The sequence below is a fragment of the Musca domestica genome, unplaced genomic scaffold (assembly GCF_030504385.1).
Source record: "Musca domestica strain aabys unplaced genomic scaffold, Musca_domestica.polishedcontigs.V.1.1 78, whole genome shotgun sequence".
NCBI classification, from domain to species: domain Eukaryota; kingdom Metazoa; phylum Arthropoda; class Insecta; order Diptera; family Muscidae; genus Musca; species Musca domestica.
This window is the reverse complement of record NW_026712403.1, coordinates 2,329,206-2,335,984: the sequence shown is the minus strand read 5'-3', so window position 1 is coordinate 2,335,984 and position 6,779 is coordinate 2,329,206.

The following is a 6,779-nucleotide window of genomic DNA, read 5'->3' as shown; positions in this document are numbered from 1 at the left end:
GTGATTGTGTCATAATGGAGGGATTATGTTAAGTCTCTTACATTAACAGAGCGGAACTACTGTAGATTTAACAGTCTCTCTTATTTTTCTTTAGTTAGAGTTAACAGTTGCACACTAGGCCTCAAACGAAATATTCTTAAATGTCTTGCGGTTAATACACATTTTTATTATTTTTATTTATTTCTATTATTACACTGTGCAACACAAAAGATAATTACAGGGAAAACTCATTAGAGTGTGAAAGAAGAGCTAAACATAGAAGACACGTGTATCGGCGTTTTGAAATATTTTATTTACAGAACATTGTAAAATTTAGAAGGTAAAGTCATTTCAATTAATTACACTCATCTCAGCATTTTCTGTAATTTACCTTGTTAAATTTCACTGAATAGAAAAAAGTTTTCCATCTCTGATTTCTGTATATACAATGGAAATGTAAATATACTTTTTGACAATGAAATGCATAATCAAATGCATAATTTTGAAAAAAAATGTAAACATATGATAAAATGACTTTATCTTGATTCTACCATGATTCAGAATAAGATCCCTTGACTTTTACATTTATTGTGTCTGTAAGAAAATATTTTAAATGAGCAGAAAAACAAAATGAAGGATTTTTCAGTCGGAAAATATGCGATAAAAAATAGGGGAGAAATCGGTCTGTTTTGCCGACAGATGTAAAACTCTTGATCCTCCATGGAGTGGGTTTGAAAGAATGGGCCAATATTGTCCTTTTCGTATCGTTAATAAATGCGATATAAATATAGCGACGTGCCACGTTTGGACTATATTGGTTACTTCCTTCACTTTATATGAGATATGTGATAATTTTTAGAAAATTTTAAAATGTGTTGAGTTACCAGATATAGTCGACCGAAGTATTCAATTTTCATACTTCATTTAATACAGATAAAAATATTGGTGTGGGCAAAAATACAAGAAAATCGAACATTTATATCCAATTTTATGCGAAATCATAAATTTCTTATTCATCTCAGGATTCTGAATGAGAGACATATATTTAAATATAGCAAGTTGTAAAGTATCGCTGAGTTGTTTTGCAATTTATGACAGATAAAAGTATTGAAAATTTTGTCCCTTTGTATGTGAGGCACCAGAAGGGGTTCGCAGATATATAGCATCTTCAAAACAGATCTTTTGTTAGCAAAAATGTTTGTATGTGTGAAATTTGAAGAGAGTTGGATGCTTATTTCGCTTTCTTTGAGCGTTTTTCAAAATTTTGATCCCTATGTGGGGCAGGTAGCAAAAGAAATGGTCCTATCTCTACCATCTTTATAACAGATTTTGTGTTGATGGAAATATTGAGATGTACCATATCTGGAATGGAATCGGATGTTGATTTCCCTTTTTATGAACTTCATGGATATTCAAAATTTTTAGCGTCCGTCTATTCCGTCTTACTATCAGACCTTGGGTTCATATCAATAGTAGGATGTGTGAAATTTGAAGACAATCGGACTCTTACATCATATTTTTTAAGAGTTATAAGTATTCAACATTTTGACCCTTTGTGGGGAAGGTACTTGATGGAATGGACTGATATTGTCCACTTTCACACCTGACCTAGCACTGATGCAAATATTTCTCTTTCTGTGCAAAAAATTTATTTTTTAAAAATTTCGACCTTTTGTGGGGGAGTGCACCGATATTGTCCATCTTAACACCAGACCTTGGGTTAATATAAATATTGGGATGTGTTAAATTTGAAAACAATCGGACTCTTAGGTCACATATTATAAGAGTTATAGCAATTCAAAATGTTGACCCTTTGTGGGGGAGGTATTGGATGGAGTCTACCGATATTGTCAATTTTCGTATCTGACTTAGCACTGATGCAAATATTAGAATTTGCAAAGTTGGAGCAAAATTGGATTATCCTTTCGCTTTCTGTGTAGTAAAATATATTTTTTCAAAATTTTCACCTTTTGTGGGGGAGGTCGCAGAAGAAGTGTACCGATATCGCCCATCTCCGAATACGTTCTAAGTTTGATAGTAATATTACGATGTACCAAGTTTTGGGCCAAATCGGATACTCCCTTCGAGAGTTGTCATGCGCACCAGCTAGAAAAACGCAGACGGACGGACATGGCTAGATCCACTCCATATGTTCTGAAACGGATTTATTCCAAAAAGACCTTGGGCCTAAAACCATTATTTCGATGAGGCTCGTTTTGGCGGTATCAAATGTAGCCATAAATTGACGTGAAAAATCCCTATTGTGTTGAGTTATTCCAGCAACTAAAATCGTTTATCTCCCAACGGACGAAATATGGCAGATACGACCGAAAATTTAAATTCCAAACTGACCATCGACCTCCGGTTTGTCTTAACAGCCTTAATGAACCTAATATGTGACTTCAGAGAAGGAAAATTGAACTAAATAAATTCGATTTTGATATAGAACATAAAAAGGGCAAACGAATCAAGTTGCTGATTCCCTCAGTCGTCTAAATGTTATTAAGTCATATGGAAAAGCAGAATAGTCCATTTCCATCGCCGATAGAAGACCACGATATTGGTAGCGATCAGCAAATATTGCACAGGTGTCAGTTTTGTAAAACATTGCTCTCTTTAACCAAGAGTAATATGAAGTTAACCCAGTGACGGAATACTCTAGATTTAAGCAATCATAAGTTCAAAAATATGAACAAAATATATGATATACAGTAGGATATAGCAAATATTTATGGCGGTATTGAAGGCAATATGCATCTTAATGAAATACCTCAATATATTTTCAAAAACCAGATTACTATTGAATTGGGCTGTAAAAATAAAATATGAAAACAAAATAAGCAATCAAATTTGAATAAGAATCTGTGTTAGTCATACTACGAGATATATTACCTTTACATGGTAAAATATGATTATTTTGTGAAAATTTTAAAATAAATAAGCTCTTACAAAAAATAGGAGTGAAATATTATTCTAGAACATACGATATGACAATTTTAAAATGTTCCAAATTCCTTAAAGATATTTGATTTTATTTTCTTTGCTTAATATGTCAACTTTATTTGTTTCAAAAATAAAAAAATGTTCAGAAAATATTCACAATCGGGTGTTTTCAAAATGCTTATTGTAATGCTTATGCATCGACAAAATCTACCGTTTTTGTAGCGAAATAAACCTTTAGAGATATATAGAACATGATTTTGAAAAAAAAAATTACCTTTCATTCAGTTTTCTCGCTTTTCAATAAGTTATTCAAAATCAACGCAACAAAAGTTGTGCTCCAGAACCTATAAATTAGTACTAATTAGTACTAATTCTGCTACAACGCGTTCCCGTACTGCAAAAACTAGCAGATCTCTCGAGAAAAAAATGGCGCTGAGTGGTGCACATTTCTGCTTGTTTTAGCTACATGAATTTGGCCGAGCAGAAATGTGCAAATTGTGAATTTGACATTTAATTGGCAGGGCTAACAAGGTTGAAAAATGTATTGATACATTTCAATGTTCCCGCGTCATAACAAAAATAAAGAAATGATCAACTTAAAAACTAAAGGAAAAACTAATATTTGTAGTGCAAAAAAAAAAAAAAACAAAAAGAGAAAATATGGAGCACTTTTGGATGATTCCAGTAGTGAAGAGGACTGGCTGAATGATGAATCAGATTATTAATTATTATTATAGATTATTAATTTTAACGTATCGTCTTCTTTTTTTTTTTTTTTTTTTTTTTTTGTACTTCAGTAGTTGTCAAGTATGTTGGTGGAACACACAGTGTTCATTCACCATTACTGGTTATTGGTTACTTGCAACCATATAAAGTACTCTCTTTATTGTTGTGAATTTCTATTTACATATGATTACATTAGGGTGTTTTTAAAAGAGTTGTAGAAAAACAGAATTAATTAAAAAAAAAGAAAAACAATTTTCGAAAAAAAAGTTGAAATTACAATTCAATTTTACATTTCTGGATAAAATTTAAGAGATCATTGAAGTGGTCTATATTCATGGACATAAGAACATCAGGTAAGTTGTTGAAATGTTTGAAAACATTGTAGTTATTTCTTTCTCTTCTAAATTTTTTGCAATTGAACAATATATGCTCCTCATCTTCGATGACGTCACAGGTTTCGCAGTGATTGGAGTCGCAAATTCCCACTCTGTGGAAGTATTTTTTGGTATAAGTATGGCCGGTAAACAGTCTATTGATTATTTTTATGCTTTCAGGTTTCATCTGCAAATGTTTGTGCCATGGTTGCTTGGGAGGATTCGGGAAAAACCGGTAAAAGTATGCACCTTTTTCAAGTGATGTCTCCTTGAAGTAATCCACAAATTCATTCCAGAGAAGTGCGTCAATTTTTTGCGATGCATCAGTAACCGAAAATTCGAAAGGTATGATACATCCAGCTTCCGTTGCCTGCTTGGCATAGTAGTCAGCCGTTTCATTAATTGAAATTCCAACATGGGATGGAACCCAAACGAAAGTGACCTTATTTATGGAGGAACAGGCGATCTTTTGGACAATGTTGGCAGTGGTATGATTATTGGAGGAATTGCAATTCAAAAGTAAACAAGCATTCTTGCTGTCGGTGAATATAGCCGCTGTGCTGATTCCATCCTCGATGATTATGTCGATAGCTTTTTCTATAGCATATAGTTCTCCCGATAAGGAGGAAAGTTTTTCTTCAATTTTGAATAAAAAGTTCTGCTTGGCGGAAATATTACAAACAGCGCATCCTGTGTTATTATTGGATACCGAGGCATCCGTCGCCCAAATGGACACTCCTTCAGACATGAAATCATTTAGAGTGTTGCGGAAAAGTGCTTGTAAAACTTCAGAAGCAACATCTTTTTTTGAAGAATCAAAAATGTCTAGTTTAATTGAAATTTTGGAGGGTTTAACGTTTTGTCCAATTCTGGTTTTGTCAAAAATATTTTGAAATTTGGTATAAACATAGCCAATGCTGGTGTTCCTGGACGGATTAGTTATGAAGTAGTTATATAGAGAGGAATTATAAATTTTTAATCTAATTAACTCCTTGGCCGCAAGATGTTGAGCTCTAAGATCTGTTGGAAGAACACCAGCAAGAGCGCATACGACATGATTGGGTGTTGATGGGACAAGCCCCAAATTTCTTCTTAGCATTTGATTTTGAAAACTAGACAGTTTTTTGTTTATGTATGCTGGCCTATGAGCCATTGATGAAATAGCATATTCTGTTTTGGAAAATACTAAGGACTTACATAAATTTACAGCTTTATCCGGAAGAATTCCTTGCTTTGGGCCAGTTACCATTTTTAATGCATTTAAGGTGTTTTTGCAGGATAGAATAACTTCATCATAATGTTCTTTGAGGGAAAGACTATTTTTAATATGTCTGCCCAAGAATTTAATTGACGTTACGACGTTGACTTGAATTCCATTGATCAAAATACAGGGTTTCTTACGGCCTCCTTTGGCAACATACATCACAGCTGTTTTTTCGGTATTTACGCCAAGATTTAATTTGGAGAGTAATGTTACTAAATTGTTGGTTTTGTGTTGTAGTATCCGGTTTGCAATTTCAAAGTTTGAGTTATGTACTAGGAGTATAAAATCATCGGCATATTGAAAAAGATCTGTGTTGTTGTCTGATATACCATGCAGACCAAGTGTGTATAGATTAAAAAGAGTTGGACTTAAGCAACTTCCTTGCGGAATACCATTGTATATGTTGAGGCGGGAATTTCCTATTATAAGTGTTCTTTTGCATAAGAAATTTATGATCCAAGTCCTAATTTGCTCGGGTATGTTTAATTCATGTAATATGGTTCGCAGGCAGCAAATGTCAACACATTCATACGCCTTGCACACATCCATTGATAGCACTAATACTTTATCATTCCTTTCCTTGCAAATGTTAATTGTGTGGAGAATGTCGTTGATGCAAGTTGAGGTAGACACATGCTTTCTATAGGCATAAGATCTGGTTGGCAGTAAGTTATTTTCTTCTACAAAGTGATTTAAACGCTGTTTTACCATCAGGTTTATAATTTTTGCTAAGACTGATATTAAAGCAATGGGTCTAAAGTTCGTTGGCACATCTAAGTCTTTTCCTTTTTTTGGTATTGGTACAATTTTGATTTCTCTCCACGTATCAAGGAAACTGCAGTTTTTCCATAATTTGTTATAAGCAATTAGGAGGTTTTCCTTTGCTTCTGTTGAAAAATTGCTAATCATTTCATAGGTAACTCCATCCAGTCCAGCTGCAGATGGTTTCTTTTTTTGGTGTAAAACGTGAAATAATTCTTCTGTGGAAAAATCATGGGTTTCATTGATGTATACAACATTGGAAATGGTTTGGTTGTTGTTTGGAACTTGGTCCTTTAGATGTTGGAGATATGTTTCATTATTGTCTGAACACCACTTAGCGCAAGATTGAGTCTCAAAATATGCCTTACAGCCCTTGATGTATCGAAAAAGAGATTTTGAGTTGGATATTGTATTTAAATCATTTAGTTTTGAAGCTTTCGCTAGAGCTTTGGCCCTTTTTATAGCATTTCGGAAATTGTTCCTTGTTACTATGGCATTCAGAGCATTTTCTGTATTCTTGTATCTTTCAAACTTTTTCTCAGCAGCATCTTTAAGACGTAGTAATTTCATAAGGTCATCGTTCCACCACGAGTTTAACTTTGTTTTAGGTCCGATAACAAAGATCGATTTTTTCACCTGATTATTTAGATCGGATTGAATGCTATCCATATCAGTATCAATACGAAGATTGGAGATATTTTTTAGCAAATGTTTTTTTGCAAGAAAGGTTT